The sequence below is a fragment of the Microtus oregoni genome, unplaced genomic scaffold, assembly GCF_018167655.1.
Source record: "Microtus oregoni isolate MIOR12 unplaced genomic scaffold, Mior012 000003F_ref0000135, whole genome shotgun sequence".
NCBI classification, from domain to species: domain Eukaryota; kingdom Metazoa; phylum Chordata; class Mammalia; order Rodentia; family Cricetidae; genus Microtus; species Microtus oregoni.
The window spans coordinates 28,523,218-28,538,951 of NW_024543062.1; positions in this window are offsets into that span (position 1 = coordinate 28,523,218).

Below are 15,734 nucleotides of genomic sequence, written 5' to 3' on the forward strand. Positions count from 1 at the left end.
CTGTGACCTGTGACAGTGAGAGTCTCTAGACTGTCAAGGGTGTGACAATAAATACTAGAGCACAGCAGCTTGGTGAAATTAAATAAATTCAAAACTTATCAACATTTTTTTTCCTTGCTGAAGATCTCTGTGCCAATGCGATTTTTCTCATGATGTAAAAATCAGAATTAAGTGGAGGAATATAGACTTGTACTAGCTAACTTAAGTGACTGATAGTTGATAGATAGAAAAAATAATATAAATTAACTATTGGTAGAAAGAGAGAGAAGGAGGGTGATGGATGGATGGATGATGGATAGATGGGTGGGTGGATGATGGATGGACAGACAGATAAGCAGATAATCTCTAGCAGTTAGCAACACTTGCCTTGCACAAATTTAAAAACCAAACAATAAAGCTTGGAGGCAGCACTGGAGAGCATCTGAAGGAAGGCAGGTTCCAGAAAAGCTGAGCATCCGGGAGGAAGTGGCTCTGGAAGAGACTCTACAATGAGTTTCCTCTTTTCGTGGCTCCCAGCCTGAAAAGCAGGCACCGTTCAGAGAGGGAGGAGCCAGACAAGGGAACACCCCAGGTGGCATGCATAAACTCTACTCAAATCCTTGGCTGACCTCTGAATCACATTCACAGGGGAACACTGTAGGCATGCTGGGAGGACCAAGGTGCAGGATCCAGGAGCGGAGACAGCTCTACCTCTGATGTCTGATGGAGAGACAGCCCCATGTACCGAGGCCAAGGGTTGGCTGTTAGAGCTATTCTCTCTCTCTCTCTCTCTCTCTCTCTCTCTCTCTCTCTCTCTCGATAGGTTTTGAGAATTTTATGAACATGACCCTCACTGTGTCCAGGATGTATCCAAAGACAAATGGGGTTCCCTTAGCCAAGACCTGCCTCCTGGTAACCTTGGTAACCACCGATGCTGAGCTCCAAATGTGAACCCAGATCTTATGTCTGATTTACGAATCTTCAGTGAGCTCCTGCCATATGCATGGTGGGGATGCCTTACCAGTCTCAGAACCGGTTGAAGCCTGGGGCCTGGCCTGCCCCATCACAAGGGTTTGATTTGGTCGGAGAAGGCAGTTATTGGCCACCCCTTCCCGTCCATGAATGAGCGCGGGCTGGGATGTGTGTAATGATGGCCTCTTTAGGGGAGAGAAGCATCCAGTCTGATGCTCTGCCAGAATCCCGAGTGCTGGAGGCCTGTGCTGTCTTGTCAGCACTTGAATGCAGACAATTGAGCTGAACGCACTTTGACCTTTGTCTCCTGAGCGGCCGTCCAAAAGCCCCAGATCTGTTAGTATTGCTGCTTTTCACACATTCCTTTGTATTAAGTTTGGTTTTCTTTTTTCTTTCTTTCTTAAAGAAGAAAAGCAAAGAGGCAGAAAGCACACACATACGCAGAGAGAGACCCCCCACACCGGGCCTTTTTCCTCCTTCCAGTAATTACATAACACCAAGACTCCTTCCAAGATTTGCCATGTAATTCTAACAAACCCATAAACTTCTTGAAGTTTTGTTGGCACATCAGCTATGCCAACAGTACATGAATTCGCCGTGGCTTGGGTGTTCCAGCCATCTGAATTCGCATAAAAATGCCAAGGCTTGTGCGGTCTGAAACACAGAAGTGACTCCCTCATCGGCACCAGCTCTCCCAAACAAGTCCCGAGTGGAAAGCCTCTGTGGAAAACGAGAGTCATTTTGGAGAAAGGAAATAGGGAATGGTGGCAAGGGAGACTTAGAGGTGGTGGCAGGGGGTTGTGTGGGCAGAGAAGAGATGTCAGCTCCAGTCACGAGGATTGCTTGGGGGAGCAAGGGATTATTCGAAGGAAATTGCGCCGGAAAATGTAACACGGAGTAGGCGGATGATGGGAAATTCAGTTTTCAGTGTGGCCATGGAAGACCCCAGAGGCAGAGGAGGGTTGAAAAGTGAGGTTTGAGTCAGACGTGTCAGGGACCATGCCAGGCCTTCAGGCCTGCTGGGTGGTGATGCAGAGGCATAAGCTCTGGAAATTGCAGGAGGGGCCTGGGAAGATGGCTCAGTACTTATAGGCGTGAGGACCTGACTCCAGATCGCCAGGACTCCTGGTCTAAAGCCAGGCACGGTGGTGTACGCCTACATTTCCAGTGCTGCGGTAAGAAAGGCAAGGGGATCCCTAGGGCTTGCCGGTCAGTCTGACTAGCTGACTTGGTGAGCTCCAGTTTTATCAGGGAGACTCTGTTTCAAAGGAACAAACAAACAAAACCAACGGGGCAACTGAGAAAGAAGACAGTCTTAGACATTTGGCCTCTATATGAACATGCACACGTGAAAATGCACCCCCCCACACGCAGACACGCATGCATGCACACACACACGCAGATACACATGCATGCACACACACACGCAGACACACATGCATGCACACACACGCAGACACGCATGCATGCGCACACACACACGCAGACACGCATGCATGCACACACACGCAGACACACATGCATGCACACACACGCAGACACGCATGCTTGCACACACACACACAGACACGCATGCATGCACACACACACGTGTGCTCTTGTACACTAATTGCAGTAGAAACAGGAGAATTTCTGAAGAGACAGGTGGAAAGGCCGGTTAAGAAACACGCCAAAGGATTTCCCTTTCTCCATCAATGAGGCTAGCCCATTTCTCGAAGCTGCGGTCTCCAGTTCCACGCATCTCAGTCTTCTATTTCAGACCCTTCTGGTCTTACGGCATTCCCATGGGAACAGAATGGGAACGGTGCAGCTGGAACCTAAAGGGATGATAGTACTGGAGAACCCAATGAGGGGAGGGGCAGCCTCAAGCAGGACAAGCTGCTGTGCTGCCTAGAGACCAAAGGCAAACATGGGAGTCCGGTCCAAGGTAAAACAGAGGGAATTTAGAGGAGATTTAAGACAGCGCAGGCCGGAATTTCATGTAGAGACCTAGGAGCCATGGAATGTTGATCAAAAGCCTCTGTGAAACTTCAAACTCCACCATCCCCTGCCCCATGTTCCGACCTCTGAGTGGGGTGGATGAACACGACTGGTCCTGCTCTACAGCCTGGGCTAGAGATGACTTCAGAGCTGGGTCCCTCATCCTCCCTCTGAGATTTAGGCCAGATCTGCTGGACACGAGGGACTTCTGGTGAGATGGATGTATCAGGATGTCAGATGCCAAGTCTAACCTACAGAGACTCCGGTCTAACTGAGAGGCAATCTTAATGAACACAGATCATTCTGGAAATAGAGGGTTTCTTTCTGATGAGTCAGATTACAGTTAAGTTTTATACGGAAGCTAGAGGAGAACAAATGACAAGAGGTTTGTTGGAAATCACCCTCTTGGTAAGCTGAATGGTGGCTAACCGGGTCAGGAGAGCTGGGTCTGGCGCTGCAGGCTGTTATCCCAAGCTCGACTGAGAGATTAAGGGGCTCCAAAAGTTCAAGGTCAGCCTGGGCAACTTAGTGAGACCCTGCTTTAAAATAAAAACAAAACAAAATAAAAAAAGAACAAACTGTCTTCACTGGGCCTGGGGTCTATAGTTCAGAGGTGGGGGCTTTGCCTAACCCTCATGAGACCTTGCCTAGCATTCATGGAGCCTTGGGTTCAACCCCCAGAACCATAAACCACATGGCTAACATAAAGGGATAGTATTTATAATGTATTGACATGCGTATTTTAAAAATAAAGACAATCCTCTTATTCTATTAACCTCTCTCTCTCTCTCTCTCTCTCTCTCTCTCTCTCTCTCTCTCTCTCTCTGTGTGTGTGTGTGTGTGTGTGTGTGTGTGTGTGTGTGTGTGTTTGTAAGACATTTCTGGAAAGATAAGTAAAGTACCAATATTGTTGGTTGCCTTGATTGACCAGGGTTCTGGGCAGCTGGGCACAGGCTTGAGAGGCTTCCATGGTGTCCTCTTCTCCACCTTGTGTGTTTTTTAGCTGCATGAATATCTTCCCTGTTGAATAGTGATTTCTAAAGCAATCTTCAAAAAGATTGGGCTACAGTCCCCAAAGAGTGCCTTGAACCACATCTCCCAACACCCCCACCCAAGCTCCCAAATGACCCCCTTTCTCCTCTTTACCTCAACAATCACAGTCCTTTTCCATCCCTCACAGACATGAGGTCAGGGAGCATTTGCTTTCTGCCCTTGGTTTGCTTTATTTCGTGTCCTTCAAGTTCAGGGAGGGACAGCTGCTGATAGCAAGGTTTCCCCCTTTCTGAAGGATATATCCAAATGCAAAGATCATTTTTAAAGCTAGTGTTAGTGGGGCTGGGAGTTAGCTTAGTTGGGAGAGTGCTTACCCAGCATGCACGTGGCCCGGTGTCCAAATAGGGCATTTCCTAAGTTGGGAATGGCTGGATAGCCTGTAACCTCCGCTTTGGAGATGCAAGGGCAGGAGGAACTGAGGTTAAAGGCCAACCTTGGCTACACAGAGGGTTTGAAGATAGCCTGGTCTACATGAGAGCTGGTGTCATAATGGCAGTAACCACAGAAGAGTAAAGTACTGTCATTAACTAAGGGACCTCCTAGGTAACCCAGCACCGCACACAACTGGTTGGCCGGTGGGGAGGCTGAACGGCCACTATGAAGCAGAGCTCACGAAAGTGAGGCAGGAGGTGGCAAGAGCAACCTAGCTGCTGGAGAAGATGGCAGCCCCAGGCTCAAGTCCACCAATGAAGCCTCAAGGTCTGAACCTTCCAGTCACATGGGATATGAGCTTGGTTGTGGTATTAGAGCCCTGTGGGCATGGGCAGTCTCCTTGTTTACACAGGGAATACAGGGATTGTGAAGGAGGAGGGAGAGAAGAGGAGGAGCGAGAGTTGGGAAAGGAGGAGGATAAAGAGGAGGAGGGTGGGAGAGAGGAAGAGGGGGTGAAGAGGTGGGAAGGGAAGAGAAAGATGAGGAGAGAGGGAGAGGAGTAGGAGAATGAAGACGAGAAGGAGGAAGGAGGAGGAGACGGAAGAAGGGAGGAGAAGACATTTCTGTGAGAGTCATATGAGTGTGTGTTCATAGTGTTAAGCACTGGCTAAGGCTTACAGCCGTAAAATCACCAGGGCAATGATTAATATGAATAATGGGACCTGCAAGACTGCTCATGGATAGGACTACTTGCCGCACAAACCCAATTACCTGAACTTGATCCTCATAACCCACGAGAGAGAGAGGGAGAGAGAGAGAGAGAGAGAGAGAGAGAGAGAGAGGAGAGAGAGAGAACTGACTCCTAAAAGATAACCTCTGACCTTCATGTGTATGCCCAGCACACACATATCTGCAACCACACATGCATGCTAACATTCGTGTGTCACACACGTAACAAATTAAAAGCAGAATAACATCCGCGGTTATGGGAGTTACCTCAGCTGTGACGCTGTAAGGAAATATCCTAAGCAGACGCTTATAAACAATGAGAACTTATATTTCAGACTTGGGAAAGTCAAAGTCAGGGCTCCGGGAGACTCTGTGTCTAGTGGGGTTTGCATTCTTCAAGGATCTTCTTGCCATAACCTCTCACGTATAAGGACACTGACCCCATCCATGTTGATTCCACCCTCGTGACCTAAGCAGCTGCCTAGTGGCTTCGCATCCTGACATCACGGACACAAGAATTCTAATACAGGAATTCTGAAGAGACACAAAGATCCAGTCTCCTGTGATAGCTTATGACGGGACAACTAGCCATGCTGTGGGAGCTTGTGGAGGGAGCTGTAGCCATGAGGCATCACCAGAAAGGGGAGAGGGGAGTCCACAGAGGAGCAGTGCAGCCAAGACCCTGTGGCTGCAGCTGAGCCCAAAAGGGGAAGCTCTGAATCCAGTGGGAAGAAAGGGGATTCAGATTGCACATGCCCAGTCACGAGGAGCCTGGGAGGATGCAGGAATGCTTTCTTGTCTTCCTGTCCTGCTGTCTTAACACCTGGACGTCCTTCGGTCAAACCAAATCCATTCTCATATTGGTGAAACGTTTCAAGTAAGCTCACCACTCTGCCGGCAGAAGACACAGGGTGTCAGTGAGAACAACAGCTGTAGTACACGTCTATCCCCTCTTGTCCTTAATAATACAGGCGAGGACCATGAGGTAGCTCAGTGGGTAAAGGCACTGCTGCCAAGCCTCACGTCCTGAGTTCAAACCCTGAGACTCTTGAAAGCTGTTCTGTGAGCTCTCCGTGTGCACTGCGGTGTGCCCCTCTGCCCAATACACACACAAATAAATAAATGTAAAAATTAAAAATATAGTATCAGCCAAGATAACTAAATATCTGCAGTGCTTCTGTTGGAGATGGACTTGTGTGCACCTATTTTATCCAATATATGACTATGTGGATGGAGGTGGTGGTGTGAGTCTGTCCCTATTCGATTTGGGAGCTTCTTTGTCTGTGGGTGCAGAGTCCTTTGGGTGCGGCTTGCCCCAGCCAGTGAGAGATGCTGCCTCCAAAAACAAGGTATATGGTGCTTGAGAGATGACAAGGCTGACCTCTGGTCTCTTCAAACACACAGACGCATGCACACACAGACGCATGCACGTGCACACCCCACAAGCACCCACACAAACGTACAAACATAACGATCAACAGAAGAACAGGCACCCACGGAAAAGAAGAAAATGTTTACCAATCAAAGAGTTCAGAAGGAGTTAGAACACAAGACACAGAAACTTCTGGAACTAAATATTATAAAAAAGAATTATCAGAAAACAATAAGTTGTGAAAAATAAAAGACGTTTCCTGAAGATTTTCAAAGCAACCAACCAACAAGAAAAAGATATTGCATGCTTTCTCTAGACAGTTGGCCCATTTGTAAAGTTGGCGCTGCCCACACACATGTGCACGCACACACACACACACACACACTGATACCAATGTCTATATATCCATACATTTAATATAATATATATTTCTCAGAGTCGGTCTGGACATCAAATGACTCTCAGAAAACAAGTAACCGAGTCAAATGTAAACACGTGGCTTGACTTCCCTTCGAAATACTCAAGGGTTTAAAGAAGAGGGGAAAGGTACTCAGGAGGAGGAGAAAAACGCTTTAGGTCTCAGTGAATCTAAATCATTTGAAAATAGTTTAAGATGTTTGCTGAGCGGGAGGGGCGGCCCCGCTCCGACATATGGCGATGTCAGAATGGCTCCTCAGATGAGCGGCAGACTAATTTTAATGTCTTGCACATGTGGTAGAAACATCTTGGGAGAAGTCTCTTAAGCCACTGTTGGAGGGGGCGCCTGGAGTTCGTGGGTTTCTTGCATCTCATCTGCATAACAATGACTAGACCAGCCTTCTCCTCCTCTGGTTGTGTAAGGCTGCTCAGAGCGATGTCATTTTATGCTTGAGACATGAGATGATCCCAGGAGTAACTTTTCAGTTCGTGCTGAAGGCTTTTGGAGCCAGTGTCCCTTTCCTGTCTCTTCTCTCTGTCATCTAGAAGCTGAGTATGTCTGTGGGCTGGAGACCTCCACAGCATCTCCTCCCAAAAAACAGCCCAGGATACTTTACTGTATGTGTGTGTGCGTGCATGTATGTATGTGTGTATTTGTGCATGTGCATGCATGTGTGTGCATGTCCGTGTGTGTGTGTGCGTGCGCATGCACATGCGTGCTAACTGTGGCAAAAGGTTTTATGATAGATGATTTTCACTGCAGTGTATCGAAGTAGCTACAATATAATCACTACAGACAAGTGGTATTTGAGCTGACTCACAAAATCTCCACAGGTAAGAGCCAATGGGGACAATGGTAAGGACCACAGAACAAAGACAGACCATCCGGGGCTCTAGGCTGTTCCTGCTGTTTGCTGTGTCATCATGAGAAAGACCCATGCTTCTCAGTTTCCCCATCTCAACCAAAAGTGCAATTGGATGGCACATCTCAGTTCCTCAAGGGCAGGAAATAGACAGATCATAGTCTTCCCTTTCTCTCTCTCTCTCTCTCTCTCTCTTTCTTTCTTTTTTTTTTCCTTTTTTTTCCTTTTTTTTTCCTTTTTTTTTCCTTTTTTTTTTCTTTCTTTCTTTTAATGTATGTGGGGGTGTTTTTGAGATGAGGGTTCATTCCATAGCCCATGCTGGCCTGGAGGTCCCAAACTTGGGATTTTCCCACCTCTGCCTGCCATGTGCTTGGATTGTAGATGTGCACCACCACGTCTGGTCCTGTGTGTGTGTGTGTGTGTGTGTGTGTGTGTGTGTGTGTGTGTGTGTATGCATGCTGGTCTCACAGGCTTGCCCCACCGTGCCTAATTTTTGTGGTTCTAGGGATCCAATACAGAGCTTTGTGCTTCATGTTAGGCAAGAGCTCTTCAGATTGGAGTCCATCCCAGAGGCCCTCTTATCTGGCCTCTTCCCAGAAGGACCCCATTGCCGTTGTGTTCATGTGGACTCAAGGATAGATGCCATGATACATGACAGATAAGACTCAGCCTTCTGAGGAAGAGGCAAAAGGGGATCGGGGACTCCGGAAGAGTCTGTCAAGAAGGACCTGCTTTAGACTCTGCCCAACAATTGCCAAATATTTATGGTTTGGGCTTCCAGTTTCCAGAAGATGACAATCCTAAGTTTCACATGCATCTCCTTATGCCTAAAAAATAATTTACTTAAAAACAACGAAATTCTTTAACTTATAAAATCCCAACGTGTAGGAGCTAAGATCTGTTCACTTGTCCAAGTTAAATGTGTCTGAATCGAAAAAACTTAAAAAAAATGCTTTCAGCTTTGGAAATAAAGATATTCTATGTCAGGGGTCAGCACACACTGTCCCTGCACGGAGTTAGACAGGGAAGACTTCAGATTCTGCAAGTTTCTGTTGTCAACCATGTGGTTGTTCCCACACAGAGGGACCCACACAGACCACTTAGGGAAAGAATTGTTCTCTCTTCTGATAAAACTATTTACAAATTAAATTTAAAGAGGAGAAAAGATACATTTGACCCTTGCCCATACTTTTCTGGCCTTGCTATCAGTGATGGACCTCCTGCAAGTGACCATTGGAAACAGTGGTGGGGCTGGAAGGATGAGTCAGTCAGGAAAGTGCGCGTCTGAGTTTCATCCCTACACTTAAAAACCAGTCATGGTGGTGTGCTTATAATGCTGACCCCGGGCGGGGGGTGGGGGGTAGAGACAGGTGGAGTCTTGGGTCTGGCTAGACGCATAGCTTACCATATTTGGCTCATTGCTAATGAGAGATTTGGTCTAAAAATCACACCTGAAGTTTGGTACCCAAATGTGCCCTCTGGCCTCTGCATGTACCTCCAGGTGCACACACTTCACACACACACACACACACACACACACACACACACACTTTCTTTACTAATAATTTTTTGGAAATTCTTTGGAAAATAGCTAACACCATAGGATGCCTTTCTTCCTTGTGTCCACCCCAGGACAATAGCCTCAGCGCTAACCCTGCCTGGCTCCTTGTTTCACTGCGTGGGTTTTTAGGATCAGCAGTCACACTGATGAGTCTGTGGTCATGGTGGCCCATCATGCACACTCACCGTCGGCTCATGAGGATGTGGGAAGGGCTGCTTGCATTTCTGATACCATCTCATTCCTGTGTCTGGAACATCTGGGTCCAGACTCTACTGCAGTTTCACCGGGAAATGGTCGAAAGCATGACCACGTCCAGGGCACAGTCTCTGGATTAGTCAATCCAGTGTTGGGAAGACAGGCGACAAGGCCACCACCAGCCTGGTGTCCCTGCCTGGGTCCCAGGGACAAGCCTGCCTCTGTTCCCCAACAGATGTGTGCCTGAGGCAAGTAGAGTAAGGAAAGTGAGCTCCTTCCCCCCAGAGCCACAGGGTTGCCTCATTTCCCCACCATCCTCAACTGACCTAAATGAGAATTCTAGAAAAAGAAAATATGTAAAAAAGGGTGAATGGGAGTTTTCTCTACCCACTTGAATATACTCTCCTCCTCCTCCTCCTCCTCCTCCTCCTCCTCCTCCTCCTCCTCCTCCTTTTTTTTCTTTCTCTTCCTCCTCCTCCTTCTTTTTTTAGTTTTTAATTTTATTTTGTGTGTATGGGTGTTGTGCCTGCATGTATGTATATGCACCATGTGCATGCAGCTCCCAAAGAGTCCAGAAGAGGGAATGGGATTTCCCTGTAGCAGGACTGAACAGGCATTGGTGGGCTGCCTTATGTGGGTGCTGGGAGCGGAAATCAGGTCTTCTGCAAGAACAGCAAGCTTCCTTTACTTCAAATACCCAACCAGTCACCATTATTTTTCTGTGGAACAGTGCAAGCTGAGTGCAGGGCTGAGTTGGTGAAAATCTGGATGTTACCACAGCCATCACAGGGCTGCAAGTGGACCTGCTCTCACTCAACCAGAAAGGAACAGGGATCAACGGGAAGGATCCCAGAAGCCTTTGTGTTGCTCAGAGTGAGAAGCACATTTGAGCCTCCTGAGACTCGGGGGTTCTCACCTTCCCTCTGGGAGCTCAGTTTCTTTTCTCTTTCTGTAGAGAAGTGTCTATTTTGGTTGCCACACACTCCCCGGCACGGTAATGTGGCACACAGCCTTGTCTCAGCTTTAAACAGGCTACACATAGAGGTAACCCCTAGGTGGTGGCCCCTGTTGGGACTGTGAAGGGAAGAACTCACCAGAGGTAGAGTGGGAAGGAAGGACCCATGTGGTCTGTAGCACACAATAGATATCCAAGAAACAATGGAGCCGTTTTCCTTCTTCCTCTTCCGACTTCTACCAACCTCTTACTTCCCTTCCTCCTCCTCCTTTCCCTCTTCTTTTTTCCCCTGGTCTCTACTTTGTCTTGATATTTTTCTTACTAAACTTCAGCATCGTTAAATGTTAATAACATTGCTTTAGGATCAGCCTCATCCCCATTCAACGTTTCCTCCTGGATTTTAAATGAAAAGAGGAAAATAATTTTCTCTCTACACATGTTTTTTAGAAAAAGCCTCACTCATTCTTAGCAGCAACTGGGCAATGACTATTCTCCCATGAATCTAGAGAGCCATGACAATGATTGTCTGGGCTGAGGCCATCCTTTCCCTTGCCCCCAGGCCCTTGACGTCACTGATAACAGCACACATTTGGTCTGTTTCTCTATAGATGTCTGTGTCTTAAGTTTCATCTGTTGCTGTGAGGAAACACCAAGACCAGAAAGCATGCTGGGAAAGCAAAGGTCTATTCAGCCTACACTTCCGCACTGTAGTCCATCACTGAAGGAAGTCAGGACAGGAACTCAAGCAGGGCAGGAACCTGGAGGCAGGAGCGGATGCAGAGGCCACAGAGGTTGCTGCTAACTGGCTTGCTCCTCATGGCTGCTCAGTCTGCTTTCTTATAGAACCCAGGACCAGCAGCCCAGAGGTGGCCCCACCCACAATGGTCTGGGCATCCCCATCAATCATTAATTAAGAAAATGCCCTACAGCTGGATCTTATGGAGGCATTTTTTTCAACTGAGGCTTTTTCCTCTCAGATGACTCTAGCTTGTGTCAAGTTGACATAAGACTAGCCAGGACAGCCCATAAGCAGAAGTGTCATTCCTGGGCTGGGTGGTTCCTCAAGAGACACAACCCTGACCTCCCTTTGTCCAACAGGAGATCTTTCTCCGGTAGATCGAATTAGGTCATGGCTCAGTGGACTCCGGTAAGTGCCCTCAAAGGCTCTGCTCCTGTTCTCACGAAATGGCTTAGCCTGTAAAACCCAAACAGAGTTACCTGTGCGAATGCTCCACAGCCAAGGCATAGCACTGGAGCTGAGGGGAGGCAGGCTGGCCTCAGGGTAGACACCATGTGACTCCTGGAATTCAGAGGCATCTATTTCCACTGCCCTTGCTGGCCTTGTCTTCAGATTCTGGGTGCTGGGTGCTTTGTTAGTACATGCTAGCATGGCCAAGGCAGCCACTCCACTGTCAACCGCCAACAGCCAGAAGAAGCACCTTCCACTCGTGCCTGAGGCTTCGCCGAGACTCCTGTAGTTGAGATGGGCGACTTCCTCCATGAAAACAGGACTTGAACAATAGTGCCTTTGTGCAGCTTGGGAGCTGAGTTTTGCCCAGTCTGGATCCAGCCGGCTACAGCTTAGGAGATGGGTGAGGTGCTGTTGGTTAGGCCCCTGTGTGAGGGCTGCGGTAAGAAGGATGCCAAGAGCCACAGGACTGGCTTCAAGCGAGGTATGATCTTGGGGTCGCTGTAGACTGGTCCTCTGTGTCCTTATGCCTGGGGGCTAAGATCAAAGCTCTCTTCTCAGGTGCGACTTCAGAGGAGACTCAGGAAAGCATGGAGACCGCACCACTCCAAAGCCGCTGTTTCCAGGCATGCGCCTGAGCTTGTCTGCCAGGCTACCCAGCCAGCTTCAGGGTGTTTTCCTAACACTCTCTGCTGCACACATATGCACACATTCATGCACACACACAAACATACACACACACACACACACACACACACACACACACACACACGGCCATAAAGACAAGAGCAAAGACGACAAGGGGCCAGGGAAACTGACCCAGGAAGCCGGAAAGATCCGTGACACACGGTGCCTGCTGTGTCTACCCTGTACTGCTTACCCTGCCTGCGGCCTGCAGCGAGGCAGATGGTGTTGAGCAATTCAGAGGGAAGGATTCAATTGTATTTGTGGCTCTCTCTGACTTTGACCAGCTGGAGACAGAGGCCCAAGGAGGGGGAACCTCAGGAACCTCAACCGAGAGAACGTCAGTAGCAAGCCACCGATTTGAGCAATAGATAGTCGGGGCTATGTGGATGTTATGCCTACATGATGTAAACATCAGTCAAAGATGGATCCAAAGAGAGATGCGGGGGAGGATGTTATTTTCAGAGCCGAAGCACTAAAGGAATGAGGAACATGAAGAAGCATTGCTGACGGCATTTGTAACAGATTCTATTTAATATCCTATTTAACCCTTTCCCATCCCAACTTACTGCCCTCCATCCTGAGATGCAACCATAAAGGCTCAGGAAATAATACTGGATAAAGGCATTCACTTATCCAAAGGTTTTAGCCTGGACCCCAGGCCCTGGGTTCAAAGTCTTGATTTGAGCCCAAACCCTGTCTCATGAGCTGGTGGAGTAGATGGGCCATGAAGAGGCCTGGAGCACCTGTTTTCCTGGCGGGGTTGGTGATCTGATGAGAGTATTGGCTCCCGTGGGGCCCAATGGATGAGAAGGTTGTGCCACAGAAAGAGCCCACAAAGGAGCACCTCCAGAGAGGCCACACTAAGGTAGCAATAGCACCAAAGTCCCAGGGAACTTAGCAGACACCCAAGGTGTGGTACTCACGGAGGGCAAGGAAACTCACTACCGAGGGAGACTGCAGAATCAACCTAGGGGGCTTTGGGTGCTGGTTTCATATAAGAGTGTGAATCCACAGAGAAAAACAAGAAGTTACTCTGTGGCTTCCAGCGACCCTATTTTACTGTGAGATGAATATTTACGCTAAACACTTCAGTCTCCCAGAGATCTTTAATTTATTTAGCTCCCACCTTGAGAGTGATATTTGGTGTTTCAGCTGCTCTTCAAGACCAAGTCTTTTGCCAGGGCTAGAGCAAAGAGGTGAGGTAAGATGTAAATTATGATAATCATAGTGAGGGTGTGTGTGTTCATGTGTGTGCACCTGCATGTGGAAGCCTGATGCTGACCTCCCCTATAGCTCCTTATCTTGATATACTTCATATATATATATATATATATATATATCCAATTCCTATATTACTAATCCATGCTTACTATATCCAATTCCTGTAGTCTGGCCAGCCATAGAGCCTCAAGGGTCCTCCTGTCTCTACCTCCCCAGGGCTGGGATTACACGTGTGCACTGCTGAACCTGGCTCTTTACCTGAGCAATGGAGATGGAACTTGGACCTTCAGACTTGGCTAAACAAGCACTTTCCTAATTGATTCATCCCCCCGCCCAGCCTGACCCTGATGATCATAATACCTGCACTGGAGATGCTAAAATATATACAAAATACCTAAGTATAAAAACCATAGTTTGAATCAGTCTATTGATCAGTTTGAAAACCAAAATGAAACCTCAGAAATTCCAGACACAGACAAGATGCAAGTGTTGGGAAGTTTGGAGGGACAGACAGATGAAGGCCAGGCTGACAAACCAATTGTGTTGTGCTGGTCCCAAACTTGGGAACCCTGGCACTTCTGAAGCTGTAAATGGTGAACACCAGCCGGGGCATTGTGCAGCAGGTGACTGTAGGTAACCCAGAGACCAAATGGAGGATGTTCATGGCTGCCGAAGCAGCAAGTTTAGTCCGATACAGCATAGATTTCTCTTTTCACCATTTTGGTGATTTGGCTTCTCCCCCCACCCCAGTCTTTCAATTTTAAAATACAGCCATGTGTGAGGTCCTGTTTTCAAACTCTAGCTTTATAAAAGGAAATTAAGTGTAAACTGAAACATTAAGGAATGTTTTAACTTGAAGGTCTTTTCATGTAGGGAGACCGAGTATGTAATACAGCAGGCCATAGATATTCAAATACTATGATCTGTTTATTAATCAATGTGTAACTGAAACTTTGCAAGCATTATGTAATCTTATTTATAATTCTATCCTGGCCCAGGTAAATGGCGTCGCTGACAATCCTCAATCTTCCTCAGAAACAGATATATAAAGTGACTTTTTCCAGACGCCCAGTGGGCAGGGGTCTGCCTAAGACCCCTCCTTTGCCCATCTTCCCATCACAGTAGAGACATGCTGGGACAGAGTGTGTCTCTCTAGGGGGGTGGCTTACCTGAGTCCCAGAACGACACCATGGAGTTGAGTGCTGCTCATGGAGCCATCCTCTGGGTGACTCCATCCTGTGTTAAACCCTCTCTCTGTTCAAGATGTGGGACGCTTTCCATCTTCCAAGTCAGATAATGGCTGACCCCGCAGTCTGACTACACCCATTTAGTGGATGGGCAAGGTGAGGTGCAACCTTGTCCCGACCCAGTCCTTTACCATGCCGTCCTGGGAGGCTGAACTCAGTCTTTGGCACTAGCAAGGATGCTGGGCTAGGTCAGATGTTAGGAGGCTTTAATGTGCCATTAAAGGTGGCTTTTATAAACGGAGAGCTCTGAGTGGGAGCGCTTAGAGACAGCAATTGGAGTTTAAATAATAGATTCCCAGGGGCTGGGATGTCTGTCTTCTGCTCGCCGCTCTCCTGGCGCCTCTGGGTCACTGTAGATGCCATTCTCACTTGGCTTCCTTCTCCACGGCTCCAGGCCTCAGGAACAGTGCAGAAAGGACAGCTCGGGCTCTGCTGGCACGTGAGGACAGCATCCTTGACTTCTCCTCAAACCTTTGTTACCCCCAGTTTCCCCTATTCACAAGACACCGTGTAAGGGACTCTACCAGTTTTACAAAAGGGCAGAGAGGTATGCTCAAAGCTAAATCTTTCAGCTTGAGGAAGTTCTGTTGAACCCCATGCTTCCCCCTATAGCAAAGACAACTAGTAGATAAGTGAAGAAAATATTTTTTTTTTAAAAAAAGTCATGTAAGCTTGGGGCAATTATCGTCCAAGCACTCGGAAAGTGAGGCAGGAGGATCAGGGTAGTTTTCAGCTATATTGAGTGTTTAAAGCCACTCTGAACTTCATGAGACACCGTTTCAAAAAAAAAAATCTGTTAATAATCTATTTCCTACTAGATCTTATTTCTATGAACAAGCCTGCAAAGTTGATATTTCAAAAATTCAGTCACTGGAGGGAGTCTCGAGAATGATCACAGCGCATGAGTCCCCATGTCTGCAGATTGCTGAGAATTCTACCTCA